The sequence below is a fragment of the Callospermophilus lateralis genome, chromosome 6 (assembly GCF_048772815.1).
Source record: "Callospermophilus lateralis isolate mCalLat2 chromosome 6, mCalLat2.hap1, whole genome shotgun sequence".
Classification (NCBI taxonomy): domain Eukaryota; kingdom Metazoa; phylum Chordata; class Mammalia; order Rodentia; family Sciuridae; genus Callospermophilus; species Callospermophilus lateralis.
The window spans coordinates 35,160,922-35,187,096 of NC_135310.1; the positions used below are offsets into that span (position 1 = coordinate 35,160,922).

The window sequence follows — 26,175 nt, forward strand, 5'->3', positions numbered from 1 at the left end:
GCCTTTGATTTAGGATCCTCCTGCCCCAGCCTCCCAGGCTGCTGAGATTATAGACATGTGCCATAACACCTGGCAGTTTCTATTTCTAATATCAAATATTAGTTTTTTTTGTTATGATGTTTTCCTCATTACTAGGGATCCAGTTCAGGTGTGTTCTACAACTCAGCTAAGTCTCCAACCCTTTCTATTTTTTATTTTGAGACAGAACCTAAGTTGCTGAGGCTGACCTTGAATTTGTGATCTACCTGCCTTGGCCTTCTGAGTTACTAGGATTATAGGCCTGTGCTACTGGGCCCAGCTAGACAATAATTTTTAACTTTTTCTTTTCTTAATTAAATGTTTTTTCTATTGTGTAGGCACTAACTTCATCATTATTTCCTTTTTTTTGGTATTATGGATTGACTTTAGGGGCACTTTACTATTGAGGCACATCCCTAACCCATTTTATTTTTCATTTTGAGATAGGGTCTCCCTAAGTTGTAGAAGTTGGTCTCAAACTTGGCGATCCTTCTGCCTCGTCCTCCTGAGTGGTTAGGATTATTGGCATGTACCTCCACATCTGGCATTATTTCCCTCCCCTGCAAAAAAAAGTTTGATTTAGAAAGTTTTAAATATGTATATAAAAGTAAGCCAAATGGTGTATTAACCCCTCACCCCCATGTATTCCTACGACTCCCTGTAACAATTATCAACTCATACTTGGCTTTTAAAAATCTATGTTCCTATTAATTTCTTCTCATACTGCGTTATTTTAATGCAAATCACAAGTATCTCATCATTCTATCTGCATAAGTCTCAGTATTTATCTTTAAAGGATAAGACTTGAAAAAATCACAGTACCATTATTATGTCTAAAAAAATTAACAGTAAGGACTGGGGATATATCTCAGTGGTAGTGTTTGCCTAGTATGCATATGGCCTTGGGTTCAAACCCTGAATGAAGACCAAACCCAACCCCAAATAACAGTAAATTTTTAATATTATCATGTTGCATTCTGTTTAATTCCTTGTTGTCCTTGTTTTCTTTCAGTTTTTTGTTGTTGTTGTTGTTTGTTTGTTTGTGTGTTTGAACCAAGTCCACACATTGTGATTAGTGATAGGTCTCCTCAATTTTCTTTAATCTATATGTTCTGTTCTCTTTCTTATATTTCCTTGCAACTTATTTGTTTTTAAGAAATTTAAACTTAAGAAATTGGGTTGTTTGTACCATATTGTACCCATAATTTTTTTTATTTTGCTGATTTCATGTTTTTTGTATAGTTTTATCTGTACCTCCATTGTGTAAATTGGTGGGTCCATACAGAGGCTTTGTCAGCTTCTGGTTCAAGGTTTTTTTTTTCCCCTCTTTTAATCCTTCATTGGTTTTGTTATTTCTTAAAACCACTCAAGGAGTATACAAAAGCTAATTGTAAGGATGTTTGGATTTGTTACTTAGTTCTTCATTTTCTGAAATTGGCCTAAACTAAATTCTCCATAAAAACATGTGGAACCAGTTAGAAATTTGGGAAGATAACAATCCTCTGCAAATACCATACCCAAATACAAATTACACAAGAGTTGCTAGTCCCAACTGTATTTCCCAAACGGAAAGGAAGAAAGCAGCTGCCTTAAGTATTTCTATGAACCACAAATCAGGTTTTCAGTTAAAGAGAGACATTTTACAGTTAAATCAGGCTTTATTTTTCTAGAACAATATGAAAACATTTCAGTTACCTAAATTTCCCACCCAGGAAGCTAGTATTCTTAGTGACTACTTTTTTCCCCTTTTCTTCCTTGGCAATTGGAAGTAAAAGGATTAAAGTGGAATGATGGCAAGTCAGAAAGTAACCAAGATATGTAGGAAACCAAATAAATGTATTCTGCAGGGATACTTTGAAGCATATTTATAATTTTCTTCTCCTTCTCCTCCTCTTCCTCCCTCCCTCCCTCCTTCTCTCATTTCCTCCTTCCTTCCTCCTTTCTTCCCTCTTGCCCGCCTGCGTTCTCTCTCTTTCTCTCTCTCTCTCTCTCCCGGGGCACTCAACCCCTGAGCCACATCTTCAGCCCCTTTTTATTTTGAGACAGATAGATTTCAGAGTTTGACTTTGAACTTATGATCCTCCTGCCTCAGCCTCCTGAGCCACTGGGATTACAGAACATGAGCCACTGCTCCCAGCTGTAAGTTTTTTTTTTAAAGGAAATTTTTAGATGTGGAAATAAAGAGTACAATAGTGTAGTGAACATCCATATCCCCAACAACTAGTACTAGTACATGTACTGAGGGAGAAAATACTAGTTGGTGGGGATATGGATGTTCACCACACTATTGTTGGGCTGGGGCTGGAGTTACACTGCTATTCATTGGAATCTTCTCTCCCTCTTTTTTTTTTTTTTTTTTTTCAGTTGTCATCAGGCTTGTGGTACAGATCTTACATCTTTTTATTTCTTTTGGCAATGCTAGTTTTTGTTTTACTTTATTTTGGTTGGTCTTCATTTTATTAGGTGCTAGGTGAAGATGCTGTGATTAGGGTTGGTTTCCTGATTTTTAATTGTATATATTTTGTAACAAAATGTCTTAAAATTGAAGTATATACAGATACAGTTGAATAATGAATCCCTATATACTCATCTTACAGCTAATTATCAACATACAGCTACATTTTTGTTTTCTTCTGTGTACCTTCTAAACCTTGTCATCCTGTCTCCCCCATTTCATGCTGGATTATTTTAAAGCAAATTCTAGATATTATATTATTTGAATCATACTTATTTATATGTCTGTTAGGTGAGCACTTTAAAAAAAGACTCCACAATACCATTGTCATATCTAAAAAACTTACTATTTTCTAAATGTGATGAAATATTCAGTGAATATTCATATTTCCTCGGTTGCTTCACAAGTGTTTTTATAGTTGGTTTGTTCAAGTTAATATCCAGATAACATTCACATTACATTTATGGTTGCTCTGTCTCTTGAGTGTTGTGTTTTGTTTTCTTTTGGTTCTGGGGATTCAACCCTAGGGGTACTTTACCACTGAGCCACATCCCCAGTCCTTGTTAAAATTTTTTTGAGACAGGGTCTCTCACAATGCCTGGCTTGAATATCTTTTTTTTTTTTTTAACATTTTTTATTTTTATTAGTTATTGATGGACCTTTATTTATTTATTTGCTTATATGTGGTGCTGAGGATTGAACTCAGTGCTTCACCCATGCTAGGCAAGCACTCTACCACTGAGCCACAACTTCAGCCCCTTGAGTATCTTAATATATAGTTTATTTCTTTTCTTTTTCTTCTAGTTTATTTGCTGAAGAAACTGTTTGTCTTACAGCATTTCCTGCATTCTGAACTTCGTTTATTGTATTCCTCCTGCAGTGATAGTTTAGAATGTTTCTGTCTTGTGAGTTTCTTATAAATAGGTAGGCAGACTTGAGTCTTAGATTCAAGGTTGATTTTTGGGGAAGGATGGAGAGACTAGAATCTTTCATAGCTGTTGATGTTTATTTCTTATTGCATTTCATCCAGAGATCCTGTATGGTTGACTCTTTTTGGGGGGATAAAAATTGATTCATTTGTTCTGGTGTTTTTGGCTAGATAACTTTACCTTATTGATGTGGGTTATTTAATTACCATGAAATACAGGATAAATACTTTTTTCCTTTACCAAATTTCAGAAGAAGCTATTGATATAATAATTATTTCCAACTTTTTAAAAATTTTTTTTGGTTTCAATCTTAAGTGTCCCCTTAAGTCCCAAATGCTAAAGGCCATATGCCACCCTGAGGCACTCTTGGGAGGTGGTGGAAACTTTAGGAAGTGGAGCCTTATGGAAGGAAGCTTGTCACATTGCAGGGTGGGGGGGCATGCCCTTAGAGGAAGTATGAGCTGAGCAGCTGTGCTCCATCCTGTGCTCCCTTGTCCTGAGTGCTACCCTATGCAGGCCCCCAAACGGTGGAGTCAACTGATCACGGACTGAAACTTTTAAACTGTGAACCCAAATATTTCAGAATTTCCTCCTCCTATGTTGATTTATCTCAGGTATTTGGCACAGCATCAGAGAGCCGACCAAGAATCTATTTCTCTCTCTTTTTTTAAATGACACCCCAAATTGAACCTACGGGCACTTTAATTCTGAGCTGTATCCCTAGTCCTTTTTGTTAATTTAGAAATGGGGCCGAGTTGCGGAGGCTGGCTTCTACCTTGTGATCCTCCTACCTTAACCTACCAAGATGCTGAAATTACAGGTGCGCACCACTGACCTGGCTAGTCTGTTCCTTTTTTGGTTATCATTATTAACTTAAGGACTTTTATATAGTCAGAGGATTTCAACCAATTAGTCATCCCGGCTGGGGATTGAACCCGGGGTGTTGAACCCAGGGGTGTTGAACCCAGGGGTGCTTTACTGCTGAACTATATCCCCAGGCCTTTTAACATTTTTTAATTTGAGACTGGATATCTCTAACTTGCTAAGGCTGATCTCAAATTTGTGATTTTTCTGCTTTAGCCTCCCAAGTTTCAGGGATTACAGGTATGCACAATGACTGTAGTCATTCTTTTTTTTTTTTTTGTACTGGGGAATGAACTCAGGGGGGTATTCCCTGTAAGGTCAACCTTGTAATGCTAGATCAGTAAGCTGCTGTCGTGTTTCCTGCAGACAACTTTATTTCCTCTGATTTGAGTAAACAGATGCAGTTTCATGAAAAATTGAAATGTATAACTGAATTTGTGCAGAACTGTTTTGTAATGGAATAACATTACAATACTTATTACTTACTTACTTACCACTGAACCACATCCCCAGCTCTATTTTGTATTTTATTTAGAGACAGAGTCTCACTTAGTTATTGAGACTGGCTTTGAAATTGTGATCCTCCTGCCTCAGCCTCCCAAGCTTCTGTGATTACAGATGTGGGCTACCATGCGTGACTTAGTCATTCTTTTTGATAGTTATGTTTTTTTAACTTTCACCACTCCCTTCAAACTGGGTCTTATGCCCTTTGACATGACCCTGTCAGACTTTGAAAATAAGGAATAAGTTTATTAAAAGGCTATATAATTTCTTTCTGGAGAATATCATCAGATCTCCAATAGGCATAGCATTAAAAGTATCTACACTGCAATGGAAAAAAAAAAAAAAAAGCCATAGAGCAAACGAAAACTTGATCCCCAAGTTTGTATTGTCAGGTTTTTGTCTTAAAAAGCATCTTTGTAAATTTTTTCCTATTCAGATAATCAACTTTCTGGGCCATGGATTAAAGGGCTATAAATTTGGAAATCCAAGAGTTCCAACATATTCCACAGTTAAAAAGTCCATTCTCAGAGGAAATGAGGATGGGTTTGCTTCCTAACCTTTGCCATTTTTCCCCCAACATAAAACGTTGCTAAACATGCTGCCCTGAGAAGGTCAACCTTGTAATGCTAGAGATCAATAAGCTGCTGCTGTGTTTCCTGCAGACAACTTTATTTCCTCTGATTTGAGTAAACAGACACAATTTCATAAAGAATTGAAATGTATAACTGAATTTGTGAAGAACTGTTTTGTAATGGAATGACATTACAATGCTTACCATATTTCCAAATCTCCGGGAAGTTTGTGTCTGACATTTTAAAACACATGTTGGTTTTGTAAATTGCCACTCCCCTCAAATTCTGTGAATAATGTTCATCCCATAAGAAATAGTCCTTTTCAGTTTTGTAGCTTTTCTTTTGTAGAATAAATGGGGTTTAGTTTTATCCTTGTGCTGGTAGTAGTCACTATCATGACTCTTTTGTTAAGTATTAAATATGAACTGCCAGTTTTTAAATATTTTGAGTACTTACTGAATGTTGGGCTGCAGTACAAATAATGCAGCTGCATACCATACTAATATAAACAAAATGTCATGCTTTGAAAAAACATTTATTCTCCAAGAATAGAAAGACGTATAATGAAATTCTGTATTTATTTTCCAGTGAGTTAGGTTTTGAAGTAAATAAATGATGATACTGTATTTTAGTTAGAAATATTTCTTTTCATGCCTTTTAGGTTTGTAAAATAACTATCAGATTATTTTAGCAACTGTAAGAATCCCATTAATTATTTTTGAACAACTAACACTTAAAAATATGTCAAATTGTTTTAATGGCAGAAACTTTGAATACTTTATTTCTAGTAAATTAAGTTATTCTGTGAATTTTCCAGATGGCAAAAGCAACTAGAATAATTTGATTCATTATTTCTTTCCCATTTGTGATATTAATGAATTATGAATTAGTGCAGTTTAAATTGGTACTAGAGTATTGAAACCTTAGAACTGTGTTCTTCTTATATGAAAAATAAAATTATTTGTGTAGAGAGGTAGTTATTTTCTATATCACTCTACAGAGGATCTGAGGGAATATATTTGTGGGAATATACAGGAAATATATTTGATACAATTGCTTACATAAAAACAAATTAGGGCAGGTAAATTAGAAATAAGAAGAAAACATCTGAATGAGAATCTAACCTCTATATATACAAACTGTAGCTGTGGCTTAACAAATTTTTATTGACATCTGTCTTTGTATATTTTTGTATGTGTATTTGTATGTTTTGTCTTGTTTTTTCCCAAGAAATACTTTTAAAATGTGTGATGCTTGATAAAACCTCTAATCTTCCCTGAAATTTTTGCTGCCAATCATTGAAGTTTTTTTTCCCTGTGAAATGTTTTGGTTTTTTAAAGTATAAAGATGAGTAAAATTTTCAATAAGAGGAAATTATAGTAATTAATATTTGATTGGTTTTTTATTTTTCAGGATTTTTCCTTTGGTGATAAACATTTTTATGCTTTTGAGCCATTTCTTTCAAGACCCTGATCCTGTGAAAGTGAGTCATATCATTCAAGGCATAGCTTATATGTCAATTTTTCTGTGAAATAGTTTCTAATTCCTACAAGTAGGGTTAATACCTGTCTTTGTCTCCCAAGAAGTTTAATGGCACTTATTAGGTTGGATTTTAAAACCCTATGTGTCACTTTTTTCAGGGCAGCAATGCTGTTTCATTCCCAGTGATTAGCACGTGGTAAAGCATTCTATAGATGTTCATGGAAAGAATGAAAACTAGCAAATGAATCAGAAGTTTTAATGAAGTTCAGATTATTAAAATTTTTGCTTCCTTTGGAATCAATGAATACATTAGCTGGTTTGGATCATCTTTTTATTGTACAGGATCTTCTAAACCACTAATAGCAATGTGAGTTGCCTTATAGTTGAATTTGAAACATTCTCTGTGTGCGTGCATATGTGGGATACACTCTACTGGGGATTGAACCCCTAGGCGTGTTACCATGAGCTATATCCCCAGCCCTTTTTAAAATTTTGATATAGGGTCTTTCTAAGTTGCCCAAGCTGATTTCAAGCTTGCCATCTTCCTGGTATTACAGATGTGCACCACTCTGCCTAGCTTTGTTTCCAACCTTATTTTACCATTATGCTGTTATTTGGTTATGTCCTTCTGCTTTTAAAATGTTGTTCTTATTTTATTATGCCACTCTCATACTACGAAACCTTTAGTAGCTCTCTTTTACCTATGGGGGAAGTCAAAATTAACAATTCATGTCTTCTCTCCCATCTCATTGGATCTTATGCTTTATATAGAAGATTCTTCCCTGCCTTCTGTGGAGCTATATGTTTTTCAGAATTTTAAAGATTATTTTGGTACTGGGGATTGAATCCAGTGGCCCTTTACCACTGAATTGTGTCCTTAGCCCTTTTTAGATTTTTTTTTTTTTTTTTTTTTAAATTTTGAGACAGGGTCTCACTGAGTTGCTTATGGCCTTGCTAAATTTCTGAGGCTGGCCTCAAACTTGGAATCTTTCTGCCTTAGCTTCCAAATTGCTGGGATTACAGGTATGCGCTGCCCCACCAGGCAAGATATTATCTATAACTACCTGGAATTTCTGCTTTCACTTTGCCTACCTGGTTCCTATATGAAATTATAAAACATGAGTTCTAGGAAATTCTGACAGTTCTTTAACTCAATCTTTTAACTTATAAATGAAAAAAATTAAGACATTGAAATTTTCATTGATTCTCTGCTGCCCATCACCCATGTACAAAGCAAACCAGCCTCAGACCCAGGTTATAACTAATGTCTCTTTGTTCATTTTTCACAAAGTCTTTTTTTCTTTCTTCCTTTCCCTTTTTGTGATACTGGGGATCGAACCCAGGGCCTCATGCATGTGAGGCAAGTGCTCTGCCACTGAGCTACATCCCCCCAAATTTTTTATTTTGAAACAGGGTCTCATTAAGTTTTCTAGACTGACCTCAAACTTGGAATCTTTCTGCTTCAGCCTACTGAATCCAGTGGCTCTTTATCATTGAGCTGTGTCGCTAGCCTTTTGTATGTGTTGTCATGCCCGGCCATAAGGTGTTTTTATTTTAAATTGCAGCTGAAAATTTTGTTTCCCTCTAACTTTCTCTAACCACCTCAGTTAGAAGACCTATTCTGGACTTCAAACTTTGGTGCTATTTATTGTATTGTGAGAGCATTGTGTTTTCTGTTGTAATAATAATGAACAATGACATTGCTAACCTCTGCTTACTTTTTGGTATGCTCTGGACTAAAAAGCATATTGATTTTCTCATTTTACCTTACAACCACACTATAGGGCATTGTTATTCACGATGTAGAAATTAAGAAACTGAAGTGTAGAGAAGCAAAGTCCCAAAGGTCATAGGTTTAAACTCAGGTCTGATCAGAATAAGACTTACCTAGCTTGTATTATAATATTTTACTTGTGTTCATCTTTTTGCACTGGATTGTAAGACTTTTAAGGACAATGAATAGTTCATTAATATCTTTGTATCTCCTCCAGCATCTGTTGCAGAAGAGCTTGGGAAATTTGTTGACTTCCACTAGACGGATATATACCATTTGACCACATATTGAAGGTCAAGGTATTGATATAAGGTAGTGGAGAAGCAGAAGGTGAGAGGTGAAATTTGTAAGCATAGGACTTACGTGTAGATAATAGATCTAAGAAAAGGACAAGGTATGGGGTCGATTGAAGTTTCAGGGGAATGATGTGGGCAGCAGAGTTCTTTAACATTCATAATTTATTGGTTGAAAGGAAGGTATACATTTGTTTACTTATAAGAGTTTGGGATTGCATCTCAGTTGCATATTGTTATTTCCAGCCTTGTTCATTGTTGTATTTGGTGTTTCTTTCTTTAAGTAGTCCTGAAACTGCCTGTCTACAAGAACAGGAACAAATCGTTTTCATGTAAGATTAGCCTTTTTAGCAAGAGAGGTCTGGGACACTTTAATGAATGAGGATCGTGAACTTATGTCTACTTAACCGAGGGCTTCCAAATTGGTAGAATGCTGAAGCTGTGCAAGTGCATTTTGCTATGATATGGGTTCTGTGAGTGATTGTCCTTTTGTAGTCGTGCAGTTAGGTGTGAAGAATCATTTGTGCTTTTTGCCTGTTAGGGAAGTGAAACCTTTAAGCTGTGTAGGCATATTGATTTCCCATTTTTTGAAGGATTTTAGTTTAGTCTTTTTTGTTCTTCTGAAATAATCCTCAAAGAATATTGTGCTAGCTTTATTCTTTAGTGATCAAGAGTATGGGAATGAACCAGTAGATTGAAAAGTAGGGTGATCTTTGAATAGCCTATTTTTTTTTTCTTTTTCTTTTTTGGTACTGGGGATTGAATTCAGGGAGCATTACCACTGAGCTACATCCCTAGTACTTTTTATTTTTATTTTGAGATAGGGTCTTACTAAGTTGCCTAGGCTGGCCTTGAACTTGTAGTCCTTGTGCCTTGGCCTTACAAGTCTGGGATTACAGTCATGTATCATTAGCAGAATAAATATTTAAAAATGAATGCTGCCTATGACTTGAAAGAGAGGATAAGTGATGTGTTCAAGCAAAACTAGTTATAGGAAGAACATTGCCTAGAAGAAAGATGTGAGTTCTAGAGCTCTTTTCTTCAACTATACTTATTTGTATGTCACATACCAAATTCACAGTTTGTTTATGGTGAAAATGAAACCTCAGTTAACCTCTCCCTCATTTGATTGTGAAAACAGGTCTTTGGTGTCAATTTGCAATAATATATCATGAAATATATTCAGATGCTGGCATGCTGCCTTATGCTCACCACATTTATTAGGGAATGTTTTAATAAGTATAAGTACTTTCTGTGCCTGTGTCTTCAAATAATTGTTGATGACTATATAGATTTAGTTCTTGTGTATTTTAAAAAATTTTATTATATAATATATGAAGATACATTGAAACTATACAGAAATATAAGTAAGATTTATCATTTTGCCTGGCATTGTGGTGCATGCCTGTAATCCCAACTGCTGGGAGGCTGAGGCAACTTACAGAGACCCTCTCTCAAAAACAAACTAGGGATATGACTCAGAGTATCACGCACCCTTGGGTTCAATCCTGAGTAAACCCCCCCCACCAAAAAACAAAAACAAAAACAAAAAAACAAAACTAAAGTGCTTTTGTAAATTAAATAACTAAATAGTACCATTTGTCATTTTTCACTTTGGCCAGTTGAGATACTGTGACCTTCTGTGCATGCTAATTTTTCTATCATGAGTTAAAAACAAAGATTTTATGTGGCACTTGTCTTCAGAGAAATAAAAATTTATGCCATTTATTCCCTGTATATCCTCAAGACTAAAAGGAGATAAATTAATTTCATGGATGAAAGAAAATGAAGGAAGGATGAAACCCTTGTATCAAAATTCCACAACTTTCTAAACCACTATACAGCTTATGAAAGCAAAATTTCATTGTGCTGCCTGGCTATTTCTGTGGGTTTTGATATAATAATGTATAGGATTTAACGAATAGGTTCACTTGGCTCATGGATTTATCCTGTTTTTCTTTGAGTGATTTTTTTCCCCCTTCAAATAAGTTTTTAGGGATAGTCATTTCAAAATTGAGGCCATTTTGAGATATGCTGTAGAGTTTAAACAAGTACCTTGTTTCCTTTCCCCATTACACCCTGTTTCTTTTGGAGTAAATGTCCTTTGTGGATACAGCTACACTCTTCAAGAAATCATTTCATTGAATTTAAAGAGGAAAATCTTATACCAATGTTAGTATTAAAATAGCAATGTTTTCTTAAATTTTTTTGTAGTTCGCATTTGTGTACTTATTCAAGTACCACTTTGAGAAATTGGAGAAAGGTTGAGTTAGAAACTTCATCGTCAGAGGATTGTATGATTGATTGATTGGTATTGGGGATTGAAGCCAGAGCTGTTCTATAAATGGGTCTCATCCTCAGCATATTTTTTAAAACATAGTATTTTGAGACAGGTTTTAAGTTGCCCAGGCTGGCTTCAAACTTGCAGAATTTATGATCCTCCTGCTTCAACCTCCTGAATAGATGAGATTACAGGTGTGTGTCACTGCATCTGGCTCAAAAGGCTCATTTTAGAGTGAATATAATTGCTATCTCATGGGTTTGTTTATTTATTTATTTTTTGGCTGTAAATGTTTGTAGTTCTACACTTTCAGATTGTTAAGTTTAAAAATTCTTTTTATTGGTAATTCATATAATAGAAGAATTAGATGAGGAAATCAGAAAACTTTGGACAGTAACATTGGCCAAAAGTTGGATTTTTTTTTTTTTTTTTTTGGCACTGGGGATTGAATCTAGTGGGGCTTAACCACTGAGCCACATCCTCAGCCCTTTTTATATTTTATTTAGAGACAGGATTTCACTAAGTGGCTTAGGTACTCACTAAGTTGCTGAGCTCAGGCTTTGAACTTGTGATCCTCCTGCCTCAGCCTCTGGAGCCGCTGGGATTACAGGCAGGCACCACTACTACTGGCTAAGAGTTGGATTTTATTGTTGGTGAAATTTTGAATTAATTGAACAAGATAATTTGGATACCTGGAGCTTAGAATATGTTCTTTCAACATCTTTGTTGGCCTAAAGCTATTCAATTGAATTTACTGTTTATTTGAACTTGGAACTGTCTTTTGGGTATTAGTCAGCTTTTTCTGTTGTTGACTTTTGTCCATTGTTATTACTTTCATTGCCTACTCTACTGTGACCTTAAAAATCTTTGGATATTTCTCATTCTTACCTTTTGCTTATTTTTCTGTTCATTGAGCCAAGTGGACATTTAGGTAAATCTGCTTTTTGAATATTTAAACCAACAATTTGGTCATTTGTCTTTTTGGAGGTTGCCTGCCATACATTTAGCACTGTACCTCATGTTAATATTCTTTACCATTTTCTGTCAACTTTAATAAGATAGGGCCTTTGGTATTTCTTGATAGAGTATCTCATTTATTAGTACCTATTTCTGTACACATGTAATTGACTACAAGTACGTATTTACACAGCCTGGTAGAATCATTATATAAATGATTCAGATTAAGAAAATTGCTAAATACTAAGTGCTTAATTTTCTGTTTAGAAATGTAGTGTGTGCTAGAGATAATATTTGAGGATCTAAAGTATGTAGGAAAGGCTGCACATTTTATTTTGATCTTATTACCATCCAAAGAAAAGTTTAATAAAAATCCTCTGTCACTAACTTTCTGCTTTCTGAAGATGATACAGCAGACTATTAGCCAAAGTCTTAGCCATTTAGTCAATTGAGAAATACTTTCAGTAAAACCTGTTGATATAATTTGGGCAATTTATGAAGCACCTGCTCAAGCAATTTCTTTGAAATACTTTAAAACCAAGGGTCTGGGAGGCCGTGGTGGAGTGGACCCTGGGGAATGGGCAGCAGAGAGGGCTGCTGAGCCCAGTGTGCTGTGAGCTGTACCACTCGGTGGTTAAAGGAAGAGGTTAGGGCCTTTTTTTCCTTGCTTGCTCTGCACTTGAGCAAGTCACTTTGTTGCATCTCTAGTTTCTTATATAGTTGTTGTAAACACAGTACAGGTCATAGTAGGGGGAAACTAATGGTAGAAACCTGAATTTTGTTAAAGTAGTTGAAGATCCACACACAATGGTTCCAAATAGTTAATCTAACTATGAGTATACATATGTGCATGCAGTCTATTTGTTTCCCTCATTGAAGTCATCTCTTCTTTTTTTTTTTTTTTTTTTTTTTTGTGGTACTGGGGATTGAACCTAGGGGCACCTAACCACTGAGTCACATTCCAGCCCTTTTTGTTTTTTATTTTGAGACAGGGTCTTGCTGAGTTGTGTAGGTCCTTGCTAAGTTGCTGAGTGTGACTTTGAAGTTGTCATTCTCCTGCCTCAGCTTTCCAAGCCACTAGGATTATAGGTTTGCTCCACCACACCCAGCTCTCATTGAAGTTTAGTAGGTCTTGTGTGAGTTGGGGTGCTGCCCAGAAAACAAAAACAAAAACAAAAACAAAAACAAAAACAAAAACAAAACCAATCCTTCTCCAAGGAATTTCATTGTCAGATAAAGGACTCAGAACAATCTAATCCAGATCCAGACTTTGAAGTATTATGATACCAACAGCTGTGGTCTATTAAATATCAACTTTCAACTGTTTGATAGCAGTTAAATGTCACTGGAACAGTTGGCAGTTGCTTTGTAATTTGACAGGTCTCAAGGTTTCCAAAGTAAATGTATAAAATCTAAGCCGCTTTTTGACATATGAATCATATTCAGTGTTTTTATGGGGGGAAATGAATTTTTTAATTTCTGGAGTTAACTTGGCAACTTTAAAAATAGAGTTGTGATAACTCTAATCCTTTCTGCATATTTAAAAAAAAACTTATTTCCATAGGATGAAATTGTAGAAGTAAATTTGGCTTTTGAAAGAACAGTGGTTAATATACTATTTACCAGGGTGAGTTTAGAATTTGACTGGTGGAATTTACTAAAAATGCCTTTTCACAAGTGTATAAATGGGATGGTGGTATTCTTAGGTGTTTGCAAAATAAATACTAAACTGTTCAACTTTTCAAGGCCTAAGCAAAAAAGAGAAAGTCCCAGTATTTGCTTGATGCTTTTCCTAAATGTAGCCACCAAAGGAGGATTTATAAGGAAAAGTCTTGTATTTTCTTTTCAGAATTTTGGAAAGGATAAAGAGGTGCAAAGGAGGAAAATGCACATGCAAATGTAAGATGTTTAAGATTTTTTCTCTTTAGTATTTGCTCTCCATTATTATCAGTGATGATTTATACTACTTGGAGATGAGAAGATTGAAATGTTTAATATTTGATAAATACAAGTGATTGGGTATACCCAGAGAGAATTGTGATCTTTCACAGAATGCTTTGCAACCCTCTTCAGCTGAATTGAGCAGTTATAGTAGTGTACACTCAGTAGTCATTACAAAAAGGGAGCAAGACTATAGAATCTGTGGGGAATTGGAAACACATGGAGTAAAGACATGGCAAATTCAGATTATTTCAGGGTAAGAAACATTGCTTTAAATAATATTTACAGCATTTGAGTAAATAAATACATATTTACATATACATTTACATAAGTACAATTGGAGGTCAATAATGAAGAGGAAAAAATGTATATGTAAATATGTATTTATTTGTGGTAGATGGTGTGCCTTGAAGAACTTTCCATGAAACTGGTATAATTGAGCATATATTTAGGTAATTTGCTGGATGATTTAGAGACCACACAACCTTTATATTTCTTATGATTATGGAGATACAAAAACTTGTGTTGAAGTCTCCTTCAGTGAGGAATATATACTTTGATAATATCTTTGTGTTCAAGGTGCTGAAATTAGATTTAATAAGTTGATTATACATTTATAATGAACATTTTCCCTTTTAAAATATTAAATCAGGGGGCTGGGGCTGTAGCTCCTGTGGTAGAGCACTTGCCTCACACATGTGAGGCACTGGGTTTGATCCTCAGCGCCAAGTAAAAAATAAATAAATAAATGAATAAAGATATTGTCCATCTACAACTAAAAAAAATTAAAAAAATATTAAACCAGTTCTAGTCAACTTTTTATAAAAAAGTCTAGCATGTCCTGAGCATCAGGCATTGGAATATTTTTACTTTATTGCTTTATTCCCTAGAGAGAAAAATCATCATGCTGAAAGATGACCCATATCTGACAAAATAACATGTGACCAGGTAGTCTCAGAAGAGGAAAATTAGTTTTGTACAGAAGAGTAAAAAATTGCTTTCTGTGCATGTGGTGAGACTTGTTGGGCATATGCATTTCTAAGGGGCCTACAATAGCTTTGTGTTTTTTGGATAGTATGTGAAAACAGGCATTTTAAAACAACAACAACAACAAAAAAACCCCAGGTATTAATTCTTAGAAGGTATCAGTACTTCTCTAGAGTAATTGGTATTTTAGGTGGTGATTTTCCTTTATGTATTCATAGCAGTAACAAAGTACAGATCTTCATGAATTATAATTGCTAAGTTTTAAATTCAGATATATCATTTTTAAAACATGTTGGAACACTGGCTTTTGTTTACTAGTATTATTTATTTAGTTGGTTTTTGGTCAGCAGCCACCAGTAAAGTATGCTATATGTTATTTGAATTTTATATAGGTTTATTCTAGAAATTATGATGCAAAATATTTCATTTTGCTTTCCTTACAAGTATTTTCATCCTGGCAACTTTGAATAAACTGTTTTAAATTGCTTGTTACCAGATAATTGAATTGATTTTGGAATAGTTTGAGACTCTTAGAAACATGAATGAATACTTTTCACACAATTCTTTTCATTGGGGGGGGGGGTACTAGGGATTGAACCCAGGGTCACTTAACTGAGCCATATCCCCCAGCCCTATTTTGTGTTTTATTTAGACTTAGGGTCTCACTGAGTTGCTTAGCGCCTTTGCATTGTTGAGGCTGGCTTTGAACTTGGGATCCTCCTGCCTCAGTCTCCCAAGCCTCTGGAACTACAGGTGGATGATGAACGGTACAATTCTTTAATTTTGCAGGGGGGCAAAGAAAACTCATGTTCAACTGTTAATCTCTAATGTTTAGCTTAGGAATTCAATACATTTTTGGTGATTGAACAAATGATTTTTTTTGTTTAATAAATTAAAATCTTCCAAATTTGGGGACTATCTTAAGACATTGCTGTTTTTAGCATATTTACCTGTGAAATTACATGCATACGCATAGACACAGTGTTTCTAAACTATTTTAAGGAACAATTATTACAGTTGTATTAAATGTTTCTTAATATGACATAGGAAGTTTTGATTCATGTCAGGGCATTAAAATTTTTCCATTTTATTTCAAAAAGATGAGCAAGCTGCTATCTTTAAGTGTTATCATGTAATAAATATTGGGATAAGAAGTTAAAATCACACACAAATTTCGTTTTTTTGCTTATGAAATATCCATATAAACTTTTTGGAATGATGCCATTTCTATTGCTATGAGTTGGGCTCATGGAGCCACTATTAATCATTGGTTGCATTCAGCATTGGCCTTCTATCTTTTTGGCAAACATTGGAGTCTTTGCAGGTTCATGACGTAATGGATAATTGTTTCACTTCCCAGGCAACAGGCCCCAGAGACCCAATCTGTAGTATTCCAGGGGGAGCTCTAACAGCTTTGTTTGGGACCTGGCTCTGTGGAAAGGAAGCTTATTTGCCTTGTAGTCAAGTACATACTTGGATGTGGGTGATATACATTTAGGTGTGAGTCTAAATTGTGGGTCTTGTTGTTATGACTTAAGTGTATTTGAAATTTATAAAGCAATCAATTATACCTAATGATTCTGGCTTACAGAGAGAGAATATGGTGGTAGGGAGACTAAAAACATTCCAGACCCAACCTTCATGTAGATAGGACATTGAACATTTTAGTATTTGTTTATCACGTAATTTTCATTCATTAGAAAAACATGTTTTTCTTATGAGTTTGCCTGCTCCATTCCTTATATAGTATATGCTTAGAATGAAGAATTTGTAAGTGAGGAATTCTTGTGCCCTTTAAGAAGTTAGACTAATTAATGGATAAAAGATGACAAGAATAATTTTAAGAACCAAGAATGTGTATTATTCAGATATTTAAAAGAATTTAAAAAATGAAAGAAGTTCGGGAAGAATCAATAAAAAGACTAGAAAAAGTGGTGGTAAGAGAAGAATGGAGGTGAAATGAGTGTAGCCTGTGCTGAGCCTAGGTAGGTGTAGAGGGCTGGACTGTAGCTAGTGGATGGACTGGTAGAGAGGGTCTCCTGCTCCAACTCAGAGAGTTCAGATTTTATCTGAAAGTCTAAGATAAGGAGCTATTACAGCTTCTAAGTTGTGTCAAGGTGAAAGTAGTGTTTAAAGAAAGAAAAATAGAGGGTAATTGTAGGCAGTTCACAGGACAGCAAACCCAAATGGTAAGTTAGTAAGTAAGTTTAGGAATCTCACTAGTAGTTAGGAAAATGTAAGGTAAAACAGACTTACATAATTATCATAATGAGCCTAAAGACCCCAAGTCTTGGGAAAGATGTAGAGAAATTGTTTTAATCATTCACTACTGATGAGATTATACATTGACACTGCCATCTGGAGAACAGTTTGGCAATGTCAAGTAAAAACTGACCCATACCACACAAGCTAGCAGTTCCACTAGGATGTGCTTTAGAGATTCCTATACATATGCCTGAAGAAAACATGGAAGAAGTAGTTATCAAAATATTTATAACAGGATAAGGTGGTGCATGCCTTTGATCCCAGTGGCTCAGGATCACAAGTTGAAAGCCAGCCTCAGCAAAAAAGCAAGGAGCTAAGCTCTATCTCTAAATAAAATATAAAATAGGGCTGCGCGAGTGGCCCTGAGTTCTATCCCTGATACCTCAGTGGCCCCCCTCTCACCCCGCAAAAAAAATTTTCATAATAACAAAATGTTGGAAATAAGCTATCTTTGAATTACGGGAAAAAAGTATATTTTATTTTATGATGAATTACTCTGTAGGAATTAAAAATAAATATGTTGGGCTGCATAGAGCCACATGTATGAACATAGTAAAACATAATCTTCAACTAAAAACATAAAAGATTATGGATATGGAGCTATAGTTATATATGAAATTAGGCAAAAATGTGGTCACTCTCTGCAGCCACCAAGAAATATACTAACCCTGGAAAGTATTTTCTACTGACTAGTGAATTTTCTGAGAGCCTAAAATCTGATTTTTAAAATCCAGCCAATGTTAGAGCAAAATAGTGCCTGTTTTATTCCTGACATGGTCTTTACATACTGGGGATATTAAAACCTCTGAACTCCTCTGGAGTTCTTAAAAGAACTTTGCAAAACACTTATAAAATTTTAATTTAATCGTTCTGTTCGTTTTCTGAAATAATAGACTGCAAGATTTTTTTTATTCTCAAATTAAGTGGCAGTAGTTGAACTTGAATTTGCCTTCTCTGATTCCTAGTTTAGTTCTTTTAATAATAATTTTATTGTTTTCTTCCCCCAACACACAGTTTTAGCATATAGTTACACTTCATTTATGCAGCAGATTTATTCCTGCATCAGTCATATGTAAACAGGTTTTTGGAACAAGTGGTATTTTAAAATATGAGTATTATGTCTTTCGAATTGAAGAGATCCAGTGGTGAGTCTTCTTATTAAGGGAGTAATGTTGTATTGATTTATTGCCATTTTGTTTTTGTGGGTGATTATAGTGGTTCTTAAGCCTTAGTATACACAAGAACCGTCCAGTAAATTTATGACAAACAGATTATCTGGTCCCTTTCCCCCTCAGAATTCTTCCCTTTCGGTTTCTCACCATTACTTGATTGGTTTCTTCAGGGCAGTGAGTTTTTCTCACTCATTTTGGTATTCTCAGTGCATGGCCTGGGTGGGGGTGGGGGTTAGGAATAGAGAAAGAAAAAGATAAAAGATTGAATGTGTGTGTTTTGCTTTGTTTTTCCTATTAAGTGCTTAATAAATACTCGTAGGATGAATTCAAGAAGAGCTCTGAAGGAAATGCCTGGACTGAACTAATACAGTAATAATTGTGGGTGGAGAACACTGGAAAGAATTTTAATGCTCAGAATTTACACTTTTGCTGAACTTGGTTTGTAGTTAAGCATTATTTTCAAACATGTTTTTCATTAGCAATATCACTTAAAAACCTGATACAAAGTTCCAGGGAAATTTCTATTTCCTATAGAAATTCTATAGGATTTCTAACTGAAAAGTGTTCTTTTGGTTATCTTTCATTAAATCAAAGTGTAACAGGTCTTGTTTACACCTTGTTTACACCTTTTCCAGTTCCTGATACTGGAAAAGGTGTAAAGAAAAGTAAGGGTGCATGAATAGAGAAAAACAAAAAAAGTCACATTATTCTGCACAAGTATATCAAACCAGCTTGGAAGTTAACAGTTTTCTTCTCAGGGAAGTTGTTCTTTAGCCATAAGCTACTGCAAATTGTTCAGCCATTGGCAGCAGCACAGAAAACTGCCCTTTTCACCCTTTCCAGCTCACAAATGTAGACGATTCATAGCTGGAATCCATCTCCAAGAAAGTTCTGGCCTTATTGAAGCCAAATGTTCTGAGTTTTTCATTGTGGATGCATGCAGGGCCTTCAGTACTTTTGCCATACAGTAAAGCAAACAGAGATCCTAAAAAACAAACAAAAGCAACAACACAAGCAAAGTTTACCAAATAACCTTCAACTTACCATTTGTAAATACAGATACAAATAATCTATTTGGTAATATATTTCTCTTGCTCACTATCACTCTACAGTGTTAGCTTTTTAATGTAGTAACTGCACAATAGAATTAGTTGAATATAGGATAGAAGTAGGATGAAGACAGAAATAGTGACAGATTCTGCATTTTTCATCTCTTGCTGTTTAGAAAAGTCCAATTTTATTTCAAGATGGGGCTTCTCATGTGAGAAATTTAAAAATGTAGAGGTAGTAAAGAGATCCCTAAATTGCACATGTAGTTCACATATGAAGAGTCCAGGCTGATGTTTTCCATTAGGGGTAAGAAAACCCAGGTGTTTGGACAGTAACCTTGAGTGCATTGTTTTGTGCTAGCCTTCTAGATAACATTGGGGAGCTATTTTTCTATTGTTTAGTTACTCAAAAGCAACTTGTATGAAGATGTGCAATTAATTTGAGAGATGTGTTTTGGCTTTTTTGGAGTTCTGCTTATAGGTTGTTTTATGATGGCGCTGTGTAGCACACAGAACTACTTCATGCCTGTCAGTATCAATCTACAACACAGATTATTTCTTCCTTTTCTTTCCATTGACACTTTCTCCTAAAATTAACAGTTACATGTACAGTGAAGATGCTGATAAACTGATAATACTGTGAAATCTTTTTGATTTGTTTGTGCAGATTAAAGAGTCTGATTTAGTAAAAGTTAAAGCAAGCAATGAGGGAAAGCATATTTATAGTTAGTGCTTGCTTCACTGAGCAATTTATCTATTTAAACTGGAAAGATACCCAAAATAGCAAGGTATACTAAGTATATAAGCATTTTCCTTTGAATTTCTAACTTGAGTACCTTGGTTTGCCTTCCAGTTTTCTTCACTGTGTATTCTATAGGATTTATTTTGCTAGAATAACTGTGCCTTTGAAAAGAAGTTCTTCTGGATTTGAGCATATATTAAATTAGTATTTATATTGGCTTCTAACTGAAAAGTGTTCTTTTGGTTATCTTTCATTAAATCAAAGTGTAACAGGTCTTGTGTAATTGAATTGAGCATATTTTGCTTATCATTCTTGTGTGTTTTTTGGGTATTTTCTGATATTGTATCTTTTTGAAGAAATTGTCCTTGAGTCATTATTGTAACTTGTTTGCAGCTACAAATCATCTTGGAGACAGAAAATATGCCCTGAAAAATAATGGGCAGTTTTTTTTTTTTAATCTATTAATTGTGAATTTGGTTCACATATTGAATTTTGGCATTTGATTCTCCTCCCAGGTCATGGTAATATCCAGCTTCATTTTGTGAGTGACTGCAGATGCCTTATTACCATTTGGGCTTTTATGTCTTTTTAATAAATGACCAGTCTGTAAAATTTTAAGCCAAATGGAAAAAAGAAATTCCTAGTTTTCAAGGGTTGTCTTTAATTTTGTATTTAAAAGGCAATGTTGGTTTTATTTTTAGAAATTAAATATGTTACAGCTGTTGGTAATTTACCACCTCCTCTCCTTACCTCCCCTTAAATAATTGAAGGAGAAAAATGTGCATTGATTTTTAAAAAAATAATAAAAAGCTGAGAGGAACTTCATCTTTATTCTGTGACTTGCCCTAATGTTTTTATGTGATGCATAAGATTGTAGAAAAACTTTGGATTCAAATAGAAGATACAGTGAGTTGGGGTAACTTGAGTTTAGTATTTTAAAAAAATCATAATTATTTAAACTACATATACGAAACATGACAGTTTGAAAATGGTGGAAAGCCAAAGATAATTGTCAGGAAATGGTTTCACGTGTTGCTTATTGCATCCTTGACGATGTGAATAAAACAGAAACAGCTGTGATTCCAAATGCCCTATAAATTTCAAGTGTTGGTGTAGCATACTTTATGAGTTGATTTAATAAGAACTTTACCCATAAGTCTTTGGTGACTTGCTTTCAGTTCTCTTCACAAAAATGTAAAATATTTGGGGCTCTTTCTTATTGCTAAATGAAAAATTTGTGCATTCAGCTCCCCAAAGCAAGTAGCCTTGAGAGATGGGCTTGCCTAGAAATTGACTACATTTTTGTGGGAGAACGGGTGAAAAGGGCAGTTTCCTGTGTTGCTGCCAAAAGGTCTGAACAATTTGTAGTAGCTTGTGGCTAGCAAACAACCTTTGTGAGGCAAAAACAGCAACTACAAACTGGCTTTGGGTATGTGTGAGAAAATTCTCTTTTTTCCCACATGATTGTTAGTCTTTATAGAAAATTTATAAAGTGAATTTTTAATTTCAGTTGTTTGACATGATGTTTGGCTGATTTTGGATAAAAGTCTAGGTGAGTATGTTTGAGTTAGCACAGTGGAAAATGCTGTGGTACTTAAAAAAATAAGGTAGCATTTATGGTTTGCTTTTATTATAACCATGTGCTTTGATGGGCATTCATTTTACTCCTGCTTTAAATGTGACGGCAAATCTTGGCATCTAAAGCATGTATTTTACAGGAATGGGTTTTGTTCATGTATATTTTTTTCATTTTGCTGATTAGAAGTGCATTTTTTTCACATAGGCAATATATTCCATTTTATATATGAAATATATGTGTGCAATTTCTGGTAATTGCTGTTTGTTAGTAACCTACAGGATGCCAGGCACGATACTGATATCTTCTCATTGGCTTTATTGTTTACTTCTCTGCATAAGGTAAACAGTTTACAGAGGGTGTCATACAGCTGGAAAAGCTTGACTATTGGACTTTATAGAAAATTATTTTATAAATATCTCATTTGCTTGGCATGGTTGGAGATGGGATTTGGAATCCTATCTATATGGTCCTCATTATTTCAAAGTAATCCCTATTTCAGATATTCATTTTGTAGAATAAAAATCGGTCAAGATTAATTTTGCAGAATGAGCTTGGATATGTGGAATGAGCAGACTTGGCTTGATTTACTGTTTTCATTAAGTTCTTAGGTGTGGTTTCCATCTTACCTCAGCATCTGTGAACTTAATCGTTCAATATAATTTTGTGGTCTGAATTATAGCAGTTACCACAATGTACATGCAATCACATTGTTATTTAAGTGCTCCAGACTTTGCTTTACTTTGTTGACTTTAATTTTGATTCTTTTTTCTGTTGAGGATGTGTAATAGCTTTTCACTGAAATGCAAATAGCTGGTTAGATGTAATTTTATTCTTTAATATTTTGGTCTTATTCATTAACATTCATTTTTCTCTTCATTGACTAATTACTAAGTTATCTCATAATCTAGCACAGTAGTTCTCAACTCTTGGTGGGGGTGCCTGGGTGATTCTCTAGAAGATATTTGGCAACTACTAGGGACATTTTTGATTGCCATGACTTGAGGGCATGCTGCTGGTATTTGGTATGTAGAGAGGCTAGCATCCCACAAAATACAGGATAGCTCCTCACAACAAAATGTCAATACCGAAGAGGTTGAGAAATCCTCATCTAGCTGCATAGGCTCCAGGCCAAATATAATTCCTGAGAAATTCTGATTTTATGAGGTTTTCTTAACAAAACAACTCAATGGCAACTGCACTTGTTTTTTTTTATCTGTTCTAGAGATGAGAGGAAAAGCATATCCATCCGTTTGCGCACCCAGCTCTGAGATAAAGAACACAGGTTGAAATTACATTCAATTCTTTCACCTGTTTCCTACCTTTACCCACTACTTCCAAATTAGGGGAAGTCACACCTTAAACTAGTATGTGTCATCATTTTAGCCACAATTAATTGACAGCTGAAGAGTGGTATATAAACTACCTTGGCTTAGGGTGGACGATAAACCAAAGAAGGAAGGGGGATACCGACCAAAGATAAGTTTCACTTAATGTGATTTTGACTAGGATGAAGGTCCTAGTGTGTGCCTCAGAATTATATTGAGTACCAGAGAATGGAGTTGTGATTGGTATATGCAGATCTCTACATCCATGGAATCAAGCATTATTTCATGTTGTAAACGGAAATACAGGGTGTAAGTGGAATGTTTAGGAAATATGAAAAAGAATCCTGAGTCTAATATCTATCAAATATTTACCTTGTTAGTAGAGAAATAGGCTAGATTTTTTTGTATTTTATTATCTCATAAATTCTTGGCCATAACTTTTGTGATTTTGGTTAAATGCAAAAAGTTGAAAGTGGTCTTTGATACTTGATGCCTTTGCAAGTACTTGGAAGTCTGTACCTCCTTTCCTTGCTTCCTTCACCCTTTAGGTATGACTCCCGTTTTACCCTATTTATCCTCTTTAGGATGTTTTTGTATGTTTCATTTTTTTTTTTTTTAATACTGGGTATTGAACCCAGGCTTGCTCTATCACTGAACTAACTATATCCCCAGACATTTTTTATTTTGAGTCAAAGTCTTGGGGCCCCAGCAAACTTCCAGCTGCCAGCTGATGATTGGCTCATAGCTCCACAGCAAACTTCCAGCTGCCAGCTGATTGGCTCCTCTGCAGTGATGCTCATTGGGCTGTCCCCCCCCTTCAGACCTTGGAGCTGCTCATTGGGGGACTCTTTTGGCTCCACCCACACGACCCAGCCAATCAGCCTCAAGAGCAGGAGGAGCAGGGGTGGTTTGAGAGGCTTGTGGGAAACAGCCCCTTTGGCTGTGGCTCTCTACAGCCAAACACATTTCTTTTTGTAGTAGATATTTCTCAGAATGGATTGTAATCATGGGCTTATTCCCTGTATATCCCTTACTAGATTGCAATGTTCAAACATGGGGCTCGTTACATACAGGTAGCCAGTCTCTAAATATTGAGTGAGTGGTTCACAAATATACAGTAAACACCCCAGTTTTAATGGAAACAAAGAAAGAGGAAGAAAAGCAAATACACTAGCAGTCTTAAAACTGAATAATGAAAAATGGTTGGGTGGATGATTGAAAGCTGGGGTGCTGGGGAAGGACCCTAAGTGAGTGAGAAAGGAATCGATACATCAGCATGACTACATAGGTGTAGTTTGTGCATGCATGGTCTTTTTTGATACCCAAGGTCTGAAAGAGTAAGGCCTATATCTTGGCCATGTTTGCAGATAAACATTTTTCACTTGAGTTTCCTTCACACTCGAGTATCTTATTGCTCTGAAGAATAGCCTTTAAGTGTTCTTGAGAGTGACCCTGTTTCCTGGCATATGGATTTAAATCTAGACTTTCCTACTATTCTGTTGTGTTTTGTTTCCTTTCTATCCCTATTAGGAAGAACTGGTTTCGAAGTGATAGAAATGGTCTGAGTTCCTCCAGTGATTGCCTGATGGAGCTTCTTGTAGCACCTTGAATCCTGTATTGAAGTGGTGCTTTCTCCTTAGGCAGTTATGCTTCCTTTACTTACTCCCTTTGCTTACACTGGTTTTTGAATTTCACAGAGACAGTTCCACTTTACTCCAGGGTCAAGTCTCTTATTTGTCTTAGAGTCACCATCAGTGGCTTGGGTTAGAATAAATTGCAACTCTGTAATGTATGTTTTGTTATTTTTTTTTTTGTTGTTGTTGTTGAATTATATGAAAGCACTTATTAGATACTTGGATTCAATCTAGAGATAATTATGGGAAGAGTTGTTTCTTTCAATGAAGATCCACTAGCAGGCCACTGGTGCTTCTTGTTTAATGGCCATGCCATTGGACTTGACCTTTGCAAATTGAGTGTGTCTGATTGCACAGGTGCTTGCTAGTGAACCAATTATACTTGAACAATAAACTGTTGTGCCTGATAGTGATTAGAGAGGTAGGACATGTTGCACATGGACTACTTTTAGTAAGAGAATTAGAATAAATATTACTAAACATTTTTTAAGTAGGGGAGAAAACTTTTTGGAAGTAAATATTCTGATTTTATTGTTCCAATGGTTTTTTTATTGCCCTTAAATTTATTGGTATTAGAACTCAGTTTGGTACTGGGGCAGATTTTGTTTCCTTTCCTCTTTTATCTTTCTTTTTTTCTTTTTTTGGTGACATGGTTTTATATTTTCCCTATTGGACAACAGCTGTAGTTGGATTATGGCTAAGAACATAAGGGGGATCCAGTTTCCTGTGTCAGAGGATATATATTTTTTGAGTTTATATCTTTTTTTGCTTTTTATATGGTATTAAATTGATGTCCAAGAGAGTAGGAATGTGTGTTGACCTGGAAACTTTGTAGGATTTCTTGGGATTATTTGGTGTCCTTTTAAGGTTTGTGAGGTATGTTACACACATAAAGGTGTAGGAGGTAGAGGTCTAGTGCTGGGCTTTTCAAGAAATCATTTTAGAGGGTCATGACCAGCATTTAAAAGAGTGAAATAGAGTAAACATGAGAGTCATGGCCTCATCTAGTTTGTAAGAAATTTTTACATGAAAATTAAGAAAAGAAGCCTTCCGCTTTGGGAGAGGAAAAAAAAGGGGAGGGCTGAGGTAGAGTCCCTGGCAGGAGATTTGAGTCTGGATTTAGCACAGACTGCCCAAGTTTAGGCTTTGGTTTTCATTAGAGTGGATGATACATAGTCATTTAAAAACTTTGTTTCCATTAAAACTGGGGTGTTTACTGTGTATTTGTGAAGTAGATTGGAATGTAAATATTTTACTCTGGGTTACAGATGGAAAAATTTAAAACCTTGGGGTCTGACTGTGGGAATGTGTAACAGATGGTTAGGAGAACAGGATCATTGGAGATTTGCCTT

General features: G+C 35.3%; 1 protein-coding gene and 1 non-coding gene across 14 annotated transcripts in view; one reads left to right on the forward strand and one right to left on the reverse strand.

Annotated features, from left to right (window-relative positions):
• The window catches only part of Epb41l2 (erythrocyte membrane protein band 4.1 like 2), a 192,064-nt gene that overhangs the window by 14,774 nt on the left and 151,115 nt on the right, over positions 1-26,175 (forward strand). For 2 of the 13 annotated variants that reach the window (XM_076858248.2, XM_076858250.2), the window contains exon 2: positions 6,756-6,825. The exons of the other annotated variants lie outside the window; for them this stretch is intronic. The gene's annotated coding sequence lies outside the window, so the exon portion shown is untranslated. The remainder of the gene's footprint in view (positions 1-6,755; positions 6,826-26,175) is intronic. 13 annotated transcript variants of the gene reach the window in all.
• Trnav-cac (transfer RNA valine (anticodon CAC)) lies at positions 8,143-8,214 on the reverse strand. The gene has a single exon. It is a non-coding gene; the product is annotated as a tRNA-Val (tRNA).